Consider the following 19692-nt stretch of genomic DNA (forward strand, 5'->3'; position numbering starts at 1 on the left):
TGTAAACAAGTAAACAAAATCTCTTCTTTTGGGGTTGTGGAAAGAAAATAGGTCCTCTACATTCTTCCATTTTTATAGGAGAGCCAGGCGTACTGCAGCCTGCTGGCGTCTTGGCGTCGCATGTTTGCTTCAGCAACCTATTAGTGCTGCTACACGAGGGCAAAGGGTAAACGAATTAGCCACCTTCTTGGCGTAAAATGAATGACAAACTTAATAGATAATTTCATAAAGAAAAAAAAAAGTAATCCTGAGAGTGAACAAAATATCGTTTGATCGTTCTTCAGCTCTGTCGGTAAGACAATGTTCGGTTCAAGAAATTTGCGTAATTTTCTTTGTATTTCTTTTGTCATTCGAGCTTTTGATGTTCTGTCATCAGGTACATCCAATAATCTGCTTCACTCTTCGTCATAGCCGTTGAGATGTAATGGACTGTCAGTCCTTTGAGCCAGTTAGCTGACCTTCTTTTAGTGTTACGATATGGTACGTCATCAGGCAGAAGGACGTGTGTCGGTGTAATTGTGTTAGGTGACGTGCGGAGCACATGTGCTAGTTTTTGCCTGAAGAGATTCCACACGTCTTTCACATCGTCACAGACGAAGCGATGTTCTGCAGTGTCGACGACATTGCAGCTGGGACAGTTTGGTGTGTGTGCCAGACGTATCGCGTGCAATTTAGAGTTGTTGGGGATTTTTCTATTGACTGCGAGGTACCACGTCGATCGCACATTGGATGGTAGATGGGGGTCAGGTATGTTTTCCCATATGTTTTTCCAGTTATAATGTCGAAACTTGTTTTCTATTCGATTGCGCAATTTTCCTTCCAGCAAGGTGTTGTAAACCTCCTTAACCTGATATATGTCCTTCTCCGGTATTCGATGGCGTACATAGCTGTATTCCACAAGAAAATGTTTATAGTGGTACAGCTCGTGGGAGATGTGATGCACATCGATGGGTGGATCTCTGCTGACTGGGATGATTTCACGTAAGAGATGAGCCGCTAAGGTCCGCGGTGATCGTTGCCACTGTTTATAAGTTTTGCTAACGTATAGCGCTTGCGCTTTAAGGTAGATGTCCGTCAGATGTAGCCCTCCATTGCGTGTCGGTAGCGTCAAGGTATCATATGAAACCTTAAATATCTGACCTCTGCTGACAAAATAACCAAGCGCTGCTTGCATTAGGTGTGCTATGGTTCGTGGCAGAGGCAGCACTTGAGCAACATAGTTTACTTTGGAGGTTATATAGGTATTGGCTAGTTGCACTTTTTGTATTGCATTTAAATTGCGCAAGCTGTGTTGTTTTATGCTTGCTCGTAATGTGGCAAGTAATTTTCTATAATTGAGAGCGGCCGTGCGGCGGATATTACTCGTATATTCTATTCCAAGGCATTTTATTTTTTCCACAGTGTTGATACGTCCAGCGGCTCTGATCTCTATACCCCGACCAAGATTCATAATACCAGATTTATTGCGGTTGAGTTTAGCTCCTGACGCCAGTTCGTAGGTCGCCACAACTTCAAGTACCGTTTCCACCCCGCTTTCGTCAGTCACAAGTACCCCTACATCGTCCGCGTAGGCTTGACATATGATCTTCTGTCCGTGTATATGTAGTCCACGGAGTTGCCGAGTCAGGGATACTAAGAGAGGTTCAAGCGCAATCGCGAAAAGCGTCATGGACATGGGACAACCTTGTCTTACCGAACTCTGAATATTGATCGGGTGACTCAGTTGTCCGTTGACACTGATTCTTGACGTGTTATTCGTCAGTATGTTTTTCACGGAGGCTATAATTTTCTGTGGGAAGTGCATGGATGTCATACACCGGAACAGGTACGAATGATTAACTTTATCAAAAGCTTTTTCAAAGTAAAGCGACATCAGAGCACAGCGAATGTTGCAGGCTTCCGATATCGCTATAATGTCTCTGTAGTCGCATAAGGTCTGAAATATCGTTCTATCCTTTCCCACACTTGTCTGGTAAGCTCCTGTCACTGTACGAATAACTGAATTAAACCTTTGCATCATAATACGGGCGAAGATTTTATAATCACTATTGAGAAGTGTTATAGGTCGAAGATTCTCCACGGTTTTGCCTCCTGGTGTTTTGGGGACTAAGACCACTGTACCTTCACAGAATTCCTTCGGAAGGTCAGTGTCGGCATTTAGTATTTCATTGCAAACGAGTGTCAATTTATCAATTATCTGTTTGCGAAAAGTTTGATAAAATTCAGCGGGTAGCCCATCTGGTCCAGGTGATTTATTCTTTGGGCTCCTCGAGATGGCATCTTCAACGTCTTCGTCCGTTATTCTTGCTGCGAGCATATCAGCTTCTTCTGGAGTGAGTCGCTCTGTCGTCCTAGCAGTGAGAGCTTGCTGCGCTGTTTCATCTGTCTGTGTATTGGCCAGCAGTTCACTAAAGTGTCGATGGATTTCGTCTTGTATTGCAGCTTGAGCTGTCAAGAGTCTCCCGTCTGAAGTTTTGAGTTCCGTCAGAATTTTCCGTTTTTGTCTTTTGTTCTCTTGGAGGATGTGGTACATCGATGTTGTTTCTTCTCGTCTACCGTTCTGCAAACGCGTTCGTATTTCACAGCCTTCGAGATGGTGTCTCTGCAGGGTGAGCAATTTTGCTTTTATTCTGTTGATCAGCCCATAGTTTGTTATGACTGTAGCATCCCGAACGCACAAGTCTCTCAGACAGCTGAAGTAAAAGTCTAATGTCCGCTTCCGCCAGGCGACTTTTTCACGGGAGTAAGTTTTCATTGTCTTTATTATTGCGGGCTTCGCGCAGTTTAGCCACCAATTCAGCGCCGTACCATACAAGTGGAACTTCCTTTCACATTCTGCCCAAGTAGTGTGGAAGGCGGCGTGACATCCAGGATCCTAAAGATGAGCAACGTTTAGCTTCCACTGACCTCTCGCCCTGTAAGTTCCTTGTTTCTCTAAATTTATCGTACATGTGTACGCGATATGATCAGAGAAAATAGTGGGCCACAGCTCGGACTGTAAAACGTGTCTCCTTAAATTGGATGTTGCGTAAATCCTGTCAATACGACTGGCTGAATGGCTGGTGATATAGGTGAAACCTAGCTTATCACCATGTTTTAGTTCCCAAGTATCAAACAGATGGAAGTCTCTGACGATGTTCTCCAGCTCCAGAGATTTGTTAAAATTTGGCGTCTGATCTTTGGGAATCAGCACGCAATTAAAGTCACCCGCAAATATTATTTGTTCAAATCGCACCGCGAAAAGGGGGGCGATGTCCTCCTTGAAAAATTAGACCCTGCGGCGCTTGTTTCCGGTTCCTGACGGGGTGTATATGTTGATAAACCTGGTGTTGTTTATCGTGACAGCGAGACCTCTACTGTTCGGCAGTTTCGCCACGTCTGTAAGTAGGATCCCCTCTTTAGTCATAATTGCTGTGCCGAGGCTATTGTCATTGCCAGGATTGATGACGGCGTTGTAGCCAGTGATGTCGTCCAAACGGATAGCCGTTACTTCTTGCAGCATTAAGATGTCAACATCAGCGGCGTACAGAAAATCTTGGAGATTTCTCAGATTGAGGGTGCTGCTAATTTTATTTATATTCAAGTTCGCAATTCTGTACTCCTGCAAGGACGTCATGTCGACTATACCGCGTCAACTGGGATACTATTTGCCAGGTGAAGTGGATGTTTGCTCTGCTTAGAAGAAGTCGGCATCATCATCTGCTGCACGACCGTCTCTGATGGTGGTTTGTTTACGGGTGGACACATCTTGTCGATGGTAGGGTGCCGTCCGTACTGAACGTTGTGGTATGTCAGTCATCCCTGCATCATGGCTTTGCTCCTCCATGTCATCCGCCCAATCTCGTGTGCACGTAACTTCCCGCGTGTCCGTTTTTGGTACAGGTGGAGGGTCCTTCGGACTAGCTGTACCGTCTGGAATGTGGATTCCACGGTCAGGTTCAGTGTCCTCATTTCGGGTCTTCTTTTTTGTTGTTCGATCTTCCAGAGGAGTTGCCTGTGTCGTCTCCGCCAGTCCTTGGCCTATCTGTTTCGCCTTTTCACGCAGGATTGGCGCGATTTCTGCTGCTCCCTGACGGGCTATTCGACGTTTCTTCCGTTTCTTTGGTCAAACAGTTGTAGGCTGCTGGTCATTATCCTCCGATGTTTCAACCGTGTCCTCTTTGTGTTGCCCAACTTCTTCGAGTGGTTTGCACATGCCTTCTTCTGCCGTCTTAGCCTGGTCTTGTTCTTCACGCCTGTCAGTTTCTTCGTCTTGTGAGTGTGGTGGACCTGTAGCTTCTGTGCTGCTAGTATCCATGGCTACGTTACCGTCGGGAATGTCGGCATAAGCAACTAACGCCCTGTCGAAACATATGTCTGGGGTGACGTCACTGCGAATTGCGGCGGCGTACGTCACGGGTAGCGTGGCCATCTGACTAGGCGGGTCTTGCTCCCCAGTCGGCAGTTGCGTCACACGCCGTTGAGCACACTGCACGCGGACGTGTTGGGTCGAACCACAACCCGAGCAGGTTCTCGGCTGGCCATCGTAAATGATGATCGCTCGATATCCACCAATCCAGAGATACGATGGGATATGTTTCAGCACGTCAATCTTAACTTGCCTGACTCCATTTAATGCTGGATACTTGTGCAAGCTATACCATTTTTCGGCGACATTGCTGATAATGGCGCCATAGTCTCTCAGTTTGTTGTTAATCTCCTCGGGCGTTATTTCAAAGGGGAGCTCAAAGATTCGAACCGTTCTTATTCCCATTCCGGCACGCGAAACCGTGACCTGCCCTATGTGTCCGTCTGAATGTTTGAATTTTGCCATCCCACCACATGCTTCTACAATTTGGTCGCACTTGTCAGAATTGGATAACTTAAGGAACACAGTCGGACTGACAATCGACAGCTGAATTCCAATTAATTCATCCACTTTGATCTGAAAGGTTTCTTCGTTAAATGACTCAACTTGGTAAGATTTCGGTCGGGCGTAGTTCGGATCGAAAATCAACTTCAAAGTATCACGTCGCGTTGTCTGTTCCATTATGTCATTCTAGAAATGTGATCGTGGACTATGACTAACGCAGAAAGCGCGCACTCACCACACAGCGCCGGCCGCTCGCAGCGACGATGTAAACACCACAAACAGCCGCTCCGCACGTCCGCACAGCACGGCCGCCGCCGGCGGAATGCCATCTGAGCTACCGAAGCACGACTCATGCCCGGTACTCACAGCTTTACTTCTGCCAGTGTCTCGTCTCCTACATTCCAAACTTTACAGAAGCTCTCCTGCGAACCTTGCAGAACTAGCACTCCTGAAAGAAAGGATACTGCGGAGACATGGCTTAGCCACAGCCTGGGGGATGTTTCCAGAATGAGATTTTCACTCTGCAGCGGAGTGTGCGCTGATATGAAACTTCCTGGCAGATTAAAACTGTGTGCCCGACCAAGACTCGAACTCGGGACCTTTGTCTTTCGCGGGCAAGTGCTCTACCATCTGAGCTACCGAAGCACGACTCACGCCCGGTACTCACAGCTTTACTTCTACCATTATCTCGTCTCCTACCTTCCAAACTTTACAGAAGCTCTCCTGCGAACCTTGCAGAACTAGCAGTTCTGGAAGAAAGGATACTGCGGAGACATGGCTTACCCACACCCTGGGAGATGTTTCACGAGTCGTGCTTCGGTAGCTCAGATGGTAGAGCACTTGCCCGCGAAAGGCAAAGGTCCCGAGTTCGAGTCTCGGTCGGGCACACAGTTTTAATCTGCCAGGAAGTTTCATATCAGCGCACACTCCGCTGCAGAGTGAAAATTTCATTCTGGCTTATACATGTGATTAACTTCTCATGGTTGGGATTCACAGTCATACAATATTTCTTAAAAGACATCATAGTCGCCGTTGACTGTATAAAATATTTATTGTTACTACTGCAATTTCGGCGTTATAGCCACTTTCAAGTAACACTGCCAAATTTACCTGAACACTAAAATACAAAAGTGAAGCACAGGGTGTATATACATAATTAAGCTAACATTTCATTAAGAAAGTAGCTCAATTATAAGAATTGGAGATAAATGTACATTACTTACATTCTGTCAGAATATAAAACTACCTGACATGAGTACATGCCGTCGTCAAAATGAAGCCTTTTGACTGTGAGAATCCCACAAGGTCCGATTAGTACGACACGTATTACAACGTAATATGTTGTTAAATATATACTGAACTGTCGATGTTATCATCGTTCAAATAATCTATCACACATACAAGTTCTGGGGCACTGACAACATGTGGAGCTAATTCAGTCGGCGCGAAAATACATTTACTTAAAAAGATACTGCTTGTGCACGTAGCAAAGATAGTGCACACCAAGGATACAACGTATAAGCTTTATATCGTAAAGTCTTTTCATCTATCGACGTCATACAGCTTACTAAATGGTGCTATGATTGTAATGGGCAGTAGGATAGGATGGGAATATTTATTTATAACATAATAGAGGATAATACATGTGTTATCTGTTAATAAGCTATCACATTGACTTAAGTGCTCGTAAATGAGATGAGGACAGAGCTCTGATGTATAATACTTTGTATGCGTATAAATTTTACGAATATCAATGGCGTAAAACGCTCGTCAGCAATCCAATTCACTGTGCAGCACCACATATTCTGACAAAACATCACAATGCCTCCGCACAAATACAGGATGCATCCTTCAACCAGGCTCTATTATAGCAAACAGGACTAAGTAAATATGTATACTACTCCATCGAAATTGTTTAAAATGTTTTCGCTAAGTGTCTAAAATAACTGTACAGTTCTATGAATTACTGTTCAAGTAGATTGATACAATAAATCACATTCTTCGGATACAATGAAATGTCGAGGCTACATTTCATTTATAAAACATATAAAAATAAAATACATTGGAGTATGCTTTTCTTCCCTCGTTAAAATTTATACGCATACAAAGTATTATATATCAGAGCTCCGTCTTCATCTCGTTTACGGGCACTTAAGTCAATGTGAAAGCTTATTAACAGATAACACATGTATTAACCTCTATTATGTTGTAAATAAATATTCCATGCTATCCTACTGCCCATTACAATCATAGCACTATTTAGTAAGCTGTATGGTGTCGACAGATGAAAGACTTTATCATATACATGTGTTTCTCATATTAACTGAAACTAATGAGATTACAAATTACAACCTATGTAAATATGAAAGCAATAAATACCCCTCGCTCTGCACTTCCAGTTTGCCATCTTCACTTCCACGACAGCAATCGCAAACTACTTGGCGTATTGAGTGATTCTTACATATAAACTGTTTGCATGTCGAACAACGTGCTATTCTTGTGTGACCCACGTTCCTGGCATGGACGAACTCTTTTTTTTTTTCCTTCGACTGTCTCGCCGATTCGGTATTACTAGGTATTACAAGGATGCAAACGCCCTGGAATCCAATTAGCGAAGAGTCTCCAGAAGAAACTGCGCCAATGAATAGTTAGTGTAATAGTTGTCGGTGGTCATATTTCTGTGAGAACCTAGGTTTGGCTGAACCAGTCGACTGACTATGTCGAACGGTTTGTTCCATGCAAAGCAAGGACCTCACTTTGTTTGTCGTAGTACATCTCATAGCTGTGCACATAAAAGGCTCTACTGTCACACATGTCATACAATTTCAGGCCGCGCTTTTCTGGCTTGGGAGGCACGTATTGGTTGAAACTACGCCAATCTCGAAAGGAAAGCAGCATTTCAACAAATGTCACAAATTCTGATAGGGAGTAACTGTATTTACAGTTAATTTCAAAGTACTTGTAAACCTCCCTAATATATGCTAATTTATCATATTTTTCTCATATTCCCCGGTTGCCCTCTCTTCGAATCTGATGCTTCTCAGGGGGTTTGGGTTGTTTTTTGGGGAAGGAGACCAGACTGTGAGGTCATCGGTCTCATCGGATTAGGGAAGGATGGGGAAGGAAGTCGGCCGTGCCCTTTCAGAGGAACCATCCCGGCATTTGCCTGGAATGATATAGGGAAATCACGGGAAACCTAAATCAGGATGGCCGGACGCGGGATTGAACCGTCGTCCTCCCGAATGCGAGTCCAGTGTCTAACCACTGCGCCACCTCGCTCGGTGATGCTTCTGAGTAGGAACATAAATCTGTCATAGGAAAACGCAGCTCGGCAAGCCGTTATTCCTGTTCCATTATGTTTCCAAACTCTTCGGGCATTGGCGTGGCTACTTTCGCTGAGAGCGATCAAGAACAGAACTCCAAAAAGAGCTTTCATTTCCGAAGAAGAAGTAAACCTAGAATCTCTTTCTCTCGTATACTGAATTGTACATCTCCGTTCTGAATTATATAGGTTTGGGTACTCAATAATTTTGCAAATCACATTTAGGTATGAATCTCATGAACGTGTCCAATTTCTGGGAAATATTTCTGCCCACGCAGGTCAGGCCTGGCAATACTTTTATATTGTTTTTGATTTCGTTTTATTTGACAGGGATAGAGAATTGCTTATCCAATGTGTTTCCCCGTCTTTCCGACGTAAAAACGGTAATCATTGCCTGGAATATCATCTAAGGGTTTGGAATGTTCGTCTCCGGATTGTTCTGACTCGCTACTGTGGCAATCCAAGTTCACACTTTCTTCCTCCCCTTCACTTTCGTTGATGAAGTTGCGTGAAGGCACAACCCCTTAATCTTCGTCCTCAGACAGCCCACAAAGCATTTGAGATATTGCTTCATCATGTACATTGTCGCTATTCGTAGAAAAGCAAAAGGGAGCAAAGACTTAATTATGTGGCTTGGACTTATCGCAGTATGCAGCAACGGTTAGCACAAGCAATGGTCAAAGTAAAGGGGGATACAGTAAAGTAAATACGTACTGGGTTGACCATGCGCGACATCGAGTGCCTTCTATGCTATGTTTTAATTTCAGTGGGTAGTTTCTTAGTGACTATACAAGGAAACAGGAGATAGACACATGCAATACTCGGGGGAAGGGCGAACCTAGGAACTCATATAAACAGGAAGTGAGGGGAGTAAGGACTAACATGGTACTTCCGCGAACACTGGAGTTGTGGCAGTCTCTACCGCCTCGTGGTATATAGAGGGTTAAATGTAAAACTTGGAAAAAAACGAATATACTCCAAACAGGAAGAATCTCACGTCGCGATAATACAAAATGAGTTGCCCTGCTTTCAACTTTTTCGATGTCCTCCGTCAGTCTTACCTGATAAGAAACTTACACTGCTCACCAGTACTCCAGAAGAGGACGGACAAGCATAATGTACATAATTTATTTAGTAAATTTTTTGCACCGTCAAGTGCTCTGCCAATAGAGCGCAGTCTTCAGTTCGTCTTCCTCACAACATTTTCTGTGCGATGGTTCCAAAATAAGCTGTTCGTAAGCGTAATCCCTAGGTATTTAGTTGAATCGGCCACAAAGGAAGAAACATGTAAGAAACATCCATTTTACGTGCTGTGCACCCACGAAAACTGATTGCAAGTTGTTGTGACAGCTGAGGTTCTACTTCGAGAACCAGGCGGCAAAGAGACGAGGAGAGACCGCTGGTCTCTGTGGAGACGGCGCGGGCCCCCGTACTGCTGTGCATGATGGCGAAGAGGCAGGGCCGTCGATGAACATCCTGGAGCTGCCGACAGAGATGCTGCTCGCCGTGCTGGACCGACTGCCTGCACACGACGTCGCCCTAGCCAGGGCCGTCTGCAAACGCTTCAAGGTACCTGTCTCTCACCAACACCTCAGCCCGCACTGTTACACTGTAGCTAGCTGTTGATGCTCCATACCTGCTGTGGCACCGCCTCTCTAAAGCAAGCTGTCTGTCGCCTCCGTATGGCCCGGCACTTCTTTACTGTATGTAGCAGTTCTGCGACCATCTTGCTTTAGATAGCTGCCTGTCCTAGTCACCTGCTCGGGCAGTGTATCACCGTATGTTGCTGCCGGTCCTGTACAGTTATTCTGGAACTCCTTCAGGGCATGTAGCTGCCCTTGCTCCCCAGCTGCTCTACCACCACTTTGCTGTAGGCTGCCCTCCTCGCTGCTGTGGTATCGCTTCTCTGAAGCTAGCTGTCCATCCTCTCCATCTGGTCTGGCATTGCTTCGCTGTATATAGCAATTCCTCCTCTCCATCTGTTCTGCCACCACCTGGCTTTATGTAGCTGCCTGTCTAGTTACCTGCTCTGGCAGTGTAGCACTGTAGGTTGCCTCTAGTCCACTCCGATTACTCTAGCACTTCTTCAGGGTAGGTAGCTGCCCGTCCTCTCCAGCCGTTCTGCCAAAGCTTGACTGTGCGTTGCTGCCCATCCAACTCATCTGCTCTGACACTATATGTACTGGGTGATGTCTGTTCTCACCAGTTGGTTAGGCACAGTTTCGCTGAATGTAACTATCTTGTCATTTTCAGCTGCTCTGGCATTGATATCATCTAGGTAGCTGTTTGTCCTCCTCAGCTACGGTGGCACTGATTTGCTGTAAATAAATGTCTATCCCTCCCATCCACTCTGGCACTGATTCACTGTATTAGCTACCCGTTCTTTCCAGACGTTCGGCCACCACCTCAATATAGACAGCTGTCTGCCATCAGGTACTGCGGCAAAGCTAAGCTGTAGGTGTTCTCTATCCTACAGCCATGCCAGGGCTTCACAGTAAGTATCTAACTGCCCTGACATTGATTTTTTGTAGATAACTGTCTGTCCCACCAAGCTGCAGTGGCACATCTTTCATCGAGGTAGTTGGTTGTCCTCTTGACTGCCCTGGCGGGGTCAGGGATTTTCTCTGCCTCGTGATGGCTGGGTGTTGTGTGCTGTTCTTAGGTTAGTTAGGTTTAATTAGTTCTAAGTTCTAGGCGACTGATGACCTCAACAGTTGAGTCGCATAGTGCTCAGAGCCATTTTGCCCTGGCATTGCTGTTTTGTAAGTAGCTGCCCAGCCTCCCAAATGCTCTGCCACCGCTTTCCTCTAGTTATATCTCATCATCCATTGCTCTGGTATTGTTTCACTGTATTAACCAGATTCTGCTATAAAACCTGCTAGCAGTTCATAAGTCAGTAGTAGTGAATCGTCATCTTGGAGAATGAGATTACGAGATCACAGATAAGTTGACTCAAACGCATCAAATGACGATATCTAATGGCATGAAGTTGTTGTGGCATTTAAACCATAGGATAAGCTCAGCTCGTAAATGGGCGTTCCACTATATGAATGGAGGAGTTCAATTTCTAGTTGATATATGGGGCTCAAATGCATTCTAAAATGATGCACAGGCCATGTGTGTAAACAGTAAACAAAGAGCATGGCAGGGAAAGTAGATTGTGATGATCGAGAGGATGCACAGAAATTTGTTGATAGTGTTTACAACAGTGATAATGAAGTAGGTGATATGTCACACATTGTTTGAGACTGCGAAGAACCACAAGCTGTAGTTCAAAGAAACCTTGCATATCAGAAGGGAACGAGTGGTGTAGGGCTTCAAGACCAGATTAAAAACTCTCTTTCCAATCATGCGACGCACGATGAACGGGGGTAGAAAGAATTTTTTTATCTTGTCGATAAGTGTATCTCAAACGTTTTCATTTTAGGGGAAAGGGGAAAAATACTCCTACAAAGACATCAGGACCAATGTTGCACAGCAATGCATAGAGTTTGCACAGCTACCTGATTACTCCATTTGCAGGTGACCAGCAGCAAGGATCACCCTTACAGGATTTCAGGAAAAAAATTGGGTTCATTTCTGGATGTACACACCCCTCAAATGCGAAGAAAAAAACGTCATGAGGTGATTTAGGTTTAGAAGACTGCTTTGAGGTCTACCACAGCCAACAATCATGCTACCTTATATGTACAAGAAGCATACTATTTGACATGTATTAAATCCGATTTTGCAGCAACCAGTAGCGTATTTAAAAACTATTTCATTGGGTTAACGATCTTGTCTGATCAGCTTTTCTTTCTACACTCTGGTCATTAAAATGCCAATACTTTGAAGGAGGCCTACAGAAAGCGTCAAATGGCAAACCTTTGGAAACATCAAAATCAAGTTACGGCGCAGGAAAGCCGTTGGCATTCAAAACAGCTTCCAGTCGTCTCGGAATGGATAAATATAGACACTGTATCGTTTTCAAGAGAATCTTATAACATTCATCCTGCCGAACAGCGACAAGTTTTGATGGCCATGTTGAAGGGGATAGCGATCGCTGGTCACTATCTCCACAGTAGAGCAGAAAGGCTCAATAATAAGGAGATCCGGTGACTGTGGTGGGCAGGGGAGATGTGACAGTTCATCATCGCGCTCACAAAACCAGTGCTGCACGATGCGAGCTCTATGAACAAAGGCCCTATCTTCTTGGAACACAGCCACACCATTTGGAAACAAATATTGTGCCATGGGATAGACATGATGAGCCAAAATGATCTCACATCCTTGGCAGTAATGCAGCCTTGAAGAGTTACTATGGGACCCGTGGAATACTCACGATATGACTGACCAAATCACAAACGAACCCTTACGATGTTTCACTCTTGGGATGCAAACTCCGCCACAATCTGGAAACAGTGAGAAACAAGACTTTCTTCCATAGTCCAAGTTTCATGGCTTCGGCACCACGTTTTCTGTCACGGGCATTTACATCAGTGATGAGTGGTTTTGGAATTACAGCTCGCCTTGCAATTCCCAGCAAATTGTGTAGCTCCCTTCGTGTTGTCTTAGTGCTGACAAGATTCGTGAGTGCGACATTCAGCTCTGCAGTGGCTACTGCAGCTGTCGTCCTCTTCGTTTTCCTCGCCATCCTCTTCAATGATTGTCCGTCACTGTCACTCAACATACACTTTCGTAAGTTAGCGGACGATGCTTTTCCGCCTTCCCTGTATGCTATACAAACCTTCGATACGGTGCCTCTTGTAACACAAATAATTCTGCTACCTTGGTTATGGTAGTACCATGAAAGGTATGTGCTAGGGTCTGATCAGGGTAGGTCCAGAAAATAGTCGGTAGTTGCCAACCGCAAGGTGGAACGAGTATAATATCTTTGAGTAGGAGGTTCTTTGATGGTTAGGAGAGCTGGACACGCACAGTAAAAAACCGAGGGGTCGCAGGTAGGTGCCCAGAGAAAGCACACACGTGCGTAGACAGCTTTAAGGCAGGAGTCGCAGCTGGGTGCCCGGACGAAGCAGACGTGTGGTTACAGCTGTAAGGTAGGTAGCACTCGCTGCCCCAGACCAAACCTTAGCGCGTAAATGAGAGAAGATATATAATGATTTCAAATTAGTTTTGTTAGATAACATTCAGATTTAGGATTTCTGTGTGCAAGGTTTGACACAGTAAGCGTTTGGTAAAATTTTTGTAAGAGTGTTTCATGCTACGGTAGGTTTTTTGTATAACATAAAATTTTAACAATATATATATATATATATATATATATATATATATATATATATATATATATGTATGTATGTATATATACAGGGTGTTTCATAAATGACCGGTATATTTGAAACGGCAATAAAAACTAAACGAGCAGCGATAGAAATACACCGTGTGTTGCAATATGCTTGGGACAACAGTACATTTTCAGGCAGACAAACTTTCGAAATTACAGTAGTTACAATTTTCAACAACAGATGGCGCTGCGGTCTGGGAAACTCTATAGTACGATATTTTCCACATATCCACCATGCGTAGCAATAATATAGCGTAGTCTCTGAATGAAATTACCCGAAACCTTTGACAACGTGTCTGGCGGAATGGCTTCACATGCAGATGAGATGTACTGCTTCAGCTGTTCAATTGTTTCTGGATTCTGGCGGTACACCTGGTCTTTCAAGTGTCCCCACAGAAAGAAGTCACAGGGGTTCATGTCTGGCGAATAGGGAGGCCAATCCACGCCGCCTCCTGTATGTTTCGGATAGCCCAAAGCAATCACACGATCATCGAAATATTCATTCAGGAAATTAAAGACGTCGGCCGTGCGATGTGGCCGGGCACCATCTTGCATAATCCACGAGGTGTTCGCAGTGTCGTCTAAGGCAGTTTGTACCGCCACAAATTCACGAAGAATGTCCAGATAGCGTGATGCAGTAATCGTTTCGGATCTGAAAAATGGGCCAATGATTCCTTTGGAAGAAATGGCGGCCCAGACCAGTACTTTTTGAGGATGCAGGGACGATGGGACTGCAACGTGGGGCTTTTTGGTTCCCCATATGCGCCAGTTCTGTTTATTGACGAAGTCATCCAGGTAAAAATAAGCTTCGTCAGTAAACCAAATGCTGCCCACATGCATATCACCGTCATCAATCCTGTGCACTATATCGTTAGCGAATATCTCTCGTGCAGCAATGGTAGCGGCGCTGAGGGGTTGCCGCGTTTGAATTTTGTATGGATAGAGGTGTAAACTCTGGCGCATGAGACGATACGTGGACGTTGGCGTCATTTGGACCGCAGCTGCAACACGGCGAACGGAAACCCGAGGCCACTGTTGGATCACCTGCTGCACTAGCTGTGCGTTGCCCTCTGTGGTTGCCGTACACGGTCGCTCTACCTTTCCAGCATGTTCATCCGTCACGTTCCCAGTCCGTTGAAATTTTTCAAACAGATCCTTTATTGTATCGCTTTTCGGTCCTTTGGTTACATTAAACCTCCGTTGAAAACTTCGTCTTGTTGTAACAACACTGTGTTCTAGCCGGTGGAATTCCAACACCAGAAAAATCCTCTGTTCTAAGGAATAAACCATGTTGTCTACAGCATACTTGCACGTTGTGAACAGCACACACTTTCAGCAGAAAGACGACGTACAGAATGGCGCACCCACAGACTGCGTTGTCTTCTATATCTTTCACATCACTTGCAGCGCCATCTGTTGTTGAAAATTGTAACTACTGTAATTTCGAAAGTTTGTCTGCCTGAAAATGTACTGTTGTCCCAAGCATATTGCAACAAACGGTGTATTTCTATCGCTGCTCGTTTAGTTTTTATTGCCGTTTCAAATATACCGGTCATTTTTGAAACACCCTATATATATATATATATATATATATATATATATATATATATATATATATATATATATATATATATATAGAGAGAGAGAGAGAGAGAGAGAGAGGGAGAGAGAGTGAGAGAGAGAGAGAGTGCTAATATAGTGATGGGAGATTTTAATGCACAGGTAGGCAAAGGCAGAAAGGGATTTGAGCAAGTATTGGGATGTTTTGGATATGGAGGCAGAAATGAAGAAGGGGAAAGACTCCTGGATTTTTGCCAGAGGAATGGAATGAAAATAGCAAACAGCTGGTTTATGAAGAGAGAAAGTCATGTTATCACCAGATACAGTTGGGATGGAAGAACGAAGAGTGTAATTGATTATATTCTAGTAGATAGGGAATGGGGAGAGAAAGTAACAAATGTGAAGGTAATTCCAAGTGTGAGTGCAGATGGAGACCATAGATTACTGGTGGGACAATGGAAAATGAAACAGTGTGTCAAAAATAGAAAACAGAAGAAAGTGATGAGGATACGGGATTGGAAATTGAAGGAGAGTGAATGTGCTGAGAAGTACAGAGAATTAATAACACAAAAATTTCCAAAAGAAGTTTTCTGCGATATAGAAAATGAATGGAGTTTATTCAAAGACACTTTAGTCGAAGCAGCACAAAAAGTATGTGGCAGAACATCTGGAAAGGAAAAAATAAGACAGACAAGTTGGTGGGATAATACCACAATCCAAGCAGTTAGAAGAAAAAATGGAGCATGGAGAAAATGGTGGAAAACTAAAAATGACAAACACCATAAAAGATATATAGAGGAAAAGAAGAAGTGCAAAGAAATAGTGGAAACAGCAAGGAAAAAGGCATGGGAAGAGTTTACAAAAAAACTTGAAGAAGATGTGAAGAGCAATAAGAAAATGTTCTATAAAATGATGAAAAATAAAAGGAAGGCTTCTGAAGTACCAGTAAAGATGGAAACAGAGGACGGTACCATTATTGAAGATCCAGGGAATATAAAAGATCTCTGGAAAGTACATTTTAAGAAGCTGTTAGACGCTGAGGAGCAGGTACATGAGGAAACAACAAATAATGAAGAAATTGAGAGAAGTTGGGAAGCAGAATTAGGACAAATTACACGGGAAGAAATGGAAAAAGCTGTGAAGAAGATGAATGGGGGGAAAGCTCCAGGACCTGATGAAGTATCAGTGGACATGATAAAAGCAGCAGGTCCAGTGGGAATGCAGTGGCTGTATAGAGTACTATCAAGCGTGTGGAGAAATAGTAAAATACCTGACGACTGGAGAACAGGAGACATTGTTCCCATCTTCAAGAAAGGCAATAAAAGACTTTGTAAAAACTACAGAGGAATAAACCTCATGAATCATACAGCCAAGATTTTTGAAAGAATTTTACTAAATCGAATAAGTGAAAAGATAGAAAAGGAGCTGAGTGAAGAACAGCATGGGTTTAGGAAAGGAAGGAGCACGATCGACCTGATATTTTCTATCCGTCAACTGATGGAAAAAAGTTGGGAGTGTAACAAAAGGGTGATAATGGTTTTTATAGGCATAGAAAAGGCATATGACTCAGTTGACATGGAAAGACTCTGGGAAGAACTGAAGAAGATAGATATAGAAGATGGATACATTAATGTTATAAAGACAATGTACAGAGGCCACAATTGTATAATTGGAACACCACTGGGGAACTCTGAATACTTCAAAATAAGACAAGGACTTAAGCACGGAAGTATTCTATCTCCTGCGCTTTTTAATGTTGTGATGGAGGGAATGAATAGGACAGTTAAAGATATAGCAAAAGAAAAAGACAAAAAGATGATTTTTGCAGATGATATGGTAATATGGGGTGATAAAGAGGTAGATGTGCAGTTACAGCTTGATGCGTGGAAGGAAATAATGAAAAGGTATGGATTAAAAATAAATAAAGATAAGGGTGAAGTAATGGTATTTGGAAGGGAGAAAGGAATCAACGGAAATATTACCTTGAATGGAGAACCCCTCAAAGTGATAGAAAGTTTCACTTATTTAGGGAGTGAAATATCTAGGGATGGAAGAATAACTAACGAAATTAACAGGAGGTTACAGAAGCGAGGCAATTTCTACCAAACAATAAAACATCTGATTTGGAATAATGAAGTTTCAGAAAGAGCAAAACTCCTTATGTATAAGAATTATTACATCCCTATTGTCACCTATGGTGGAGAAACATGGACAATGACAGAAAGGGACTGGAGCAGACTGCAAGCAGGGGAAATGAAATTTCTCAGCGCAGTTAAGGGAAAAACAGGAATGGACAGAGTAAGGAATGTAGAGATTAGAAAGGACCTCAAACAAAAAAGTATGAGAGAAGAAATTGAAAGAAAGAGATTAAGATGGTATGGGCATGTTAAGAAGATGCATGGGCAGAGACTCCCCAAAATTATGGAAGAACTAAAGATGGATGGGAAAAGACCTAGAGGGCGCCCAAGAACACGGTGGAAAATAGGAGTGAGAATATCTCTTGAAAGGAGAGGTGTGACCTGGCGGCAAGTGGAGGAAGAAAAGTGGTGGGAGGACCGAGCCAAATGGAGAGGACTCGTCAGCACCCAGACCCGGCAGTAGCTGGAGCGGGATTCGGATATAGATAGATATAGATATATTGAGATCAACATTGTGTTTCTAACAGCCTGAATCATAATCCAAATCCTTTGCTCAAATTGAATATGAAAATGAGTAGTAGAGTAAAGTTACCCACCAATGAAAGAACGAAGTAAACATCAGGGCCAAAAGTTAATTTTCCAGTACCATCTTAATGCCATTGCACAAACGGCATTATTCTCTTAAATTTTATTGCTGAGCCAAATACATGTTGCATTTCTGGCAAAGTGGAGGAGTGCAAGAAACAAGTTCACAGACGCAGTCAGATGCAGGCTTGCTGAATAATTAATTTAGAACAATCTTATCTCTGATACTTTCACAGAATAAAAGGATACAATTTTGGTTAGATACTTTCAACCAAACATAAGAGCACCAACAATTTGCCCACGTTCAAATTCACTTAGCACCGCCAAATGCACTCACGACTATACGAACACTGTTCTCATCACGACTGACACTCGCAACGTATTGAGGTCGTTGTGCAGGTGCTATTTGTGGCACCCACTCCTTGTGGTGCAAGTCGGATATCTAGATCCTACATGTCGTGCGTGCTTGACTTTTTGTATCCATTGCCGCCAACAACAGGTAATGGTGGTGTCCATTCGAACGGAGTAGCGCGCAAAACGACGATGGGACACAACAGGCAATGGTGGTGTCTATTCGAACGGAGTAGCGCGCAAAACGACGATGGGACCATCGAACCTCCCGCAGCCCCACAGTGTGGCCCCTCTCGCCTCTCGAACTTGTCCAGCTGGAGAAACTACTGTCGAACATGTCGGCCGGGCATTGTGCACGTTCAAGTGATTCTCTAAAGATACTGCCCGCTGTCGTACCGACTGGCACGGCCGTTTGCGACCTTGTAATATCAGTAGAGGCATGACATCACTGCCTCATTCACGCTACCCGGCTGCGCAGCCGAATCTGGAAAAGTAATCATTGGCATATCTGATTGAGTAAAACATACCCACCTAGTTTGCAGTGAATAGGTCGGCTTCTTTTCGGTGCAGCTCTTTGAATGACGATTAGTGTATAAGCTTCATCTGAAAAATTCCGCGACTTAAAATACTAGGAGGGGTTAAAAATTTGAGTGTACTCATGTGCGTGAAGAGACTTGTCGAAAAACGCCACTGTTGGCGAACATATTAAGTTCAAGCAGATTTGTGTGCTGCTGTCTTTCAAATGTGGTGAGTCTGAAGAGTGTTATTGCGCTGCAGAGGGAGATATAAATAGCAAATTTTATTACAGATTGAGAACAATGGTGATGATGATAGAGACTCATTCAGTGTTGGTGGCAAGTATAACGAACAGAAACAGTGAACAGAAAACTGTGTTTGTGAATGGTTCAACTGCCTTCGAGATGTGAAGGAAATAGTTGATGCGCTACATGCTGGCCAACATCAATTACACTAACGACTTTATACCGAGAAGTGTAGCAGATACATCTGATATTGACCCCAGAGAGATTATGGATTGGCAAGGAATATATTACTGTCACCATTCAAAAACGATTTGGGTAATTGGGAGGCAGTTTTCAGTTGTGTTACACAGGTGACAAAAGAACAGGAAGAAACACAGATGGAAACTTCCGGACATTTCAGGGACGAGTGTGATAGAGAACTATCTTTTATCTCAACCATTTTGAAAGGAACGAAGTCTGAGATCATCAGAAAGTCATCAGAAGTCAAGATATATATAAAAATATCTGTAATGTGAAGAGTAGGACTAATTAAGCCTCAGATCATAGCTTGCGAAGGTACAGGTATTAAATTAAAATTTATTACCAACATTAGGTTCAGCTCCTTATTTACGTAAAATGCGTCACTGTAATTTACAGCCGGCCAGAGTGGCCGAGCGATTCTAGACGCTTCAGTCCGGAACCGCGTGACTGCTACGGTCGCAGGTTCGAATCCTGCCTCGGGCATGGATGTGTGTGATGTCCTTAGGTTAGTTAGGTTTAAGTAGGGGACTGATGACCTCAGATGTTAAGTCCCATAGTGCTCAGAGCCATTTTGCTAGGCTGAAATATAGGTGCAGCTC

This window comes from Schistocerca americana, chromosome 1 (genome assembly GCF_021461395.2).
Source record: "Schistocerca americana isolate TAMUIC-IGC-003095 chromosome 1, iqSchAmer2.1, whole genome shotgun sequence".
NCBI lineage: Eukaryota > Metazoa > Arthropoda > Insecta > Orthoptera > Acrididae > Schistocerca > Schistocerca americana.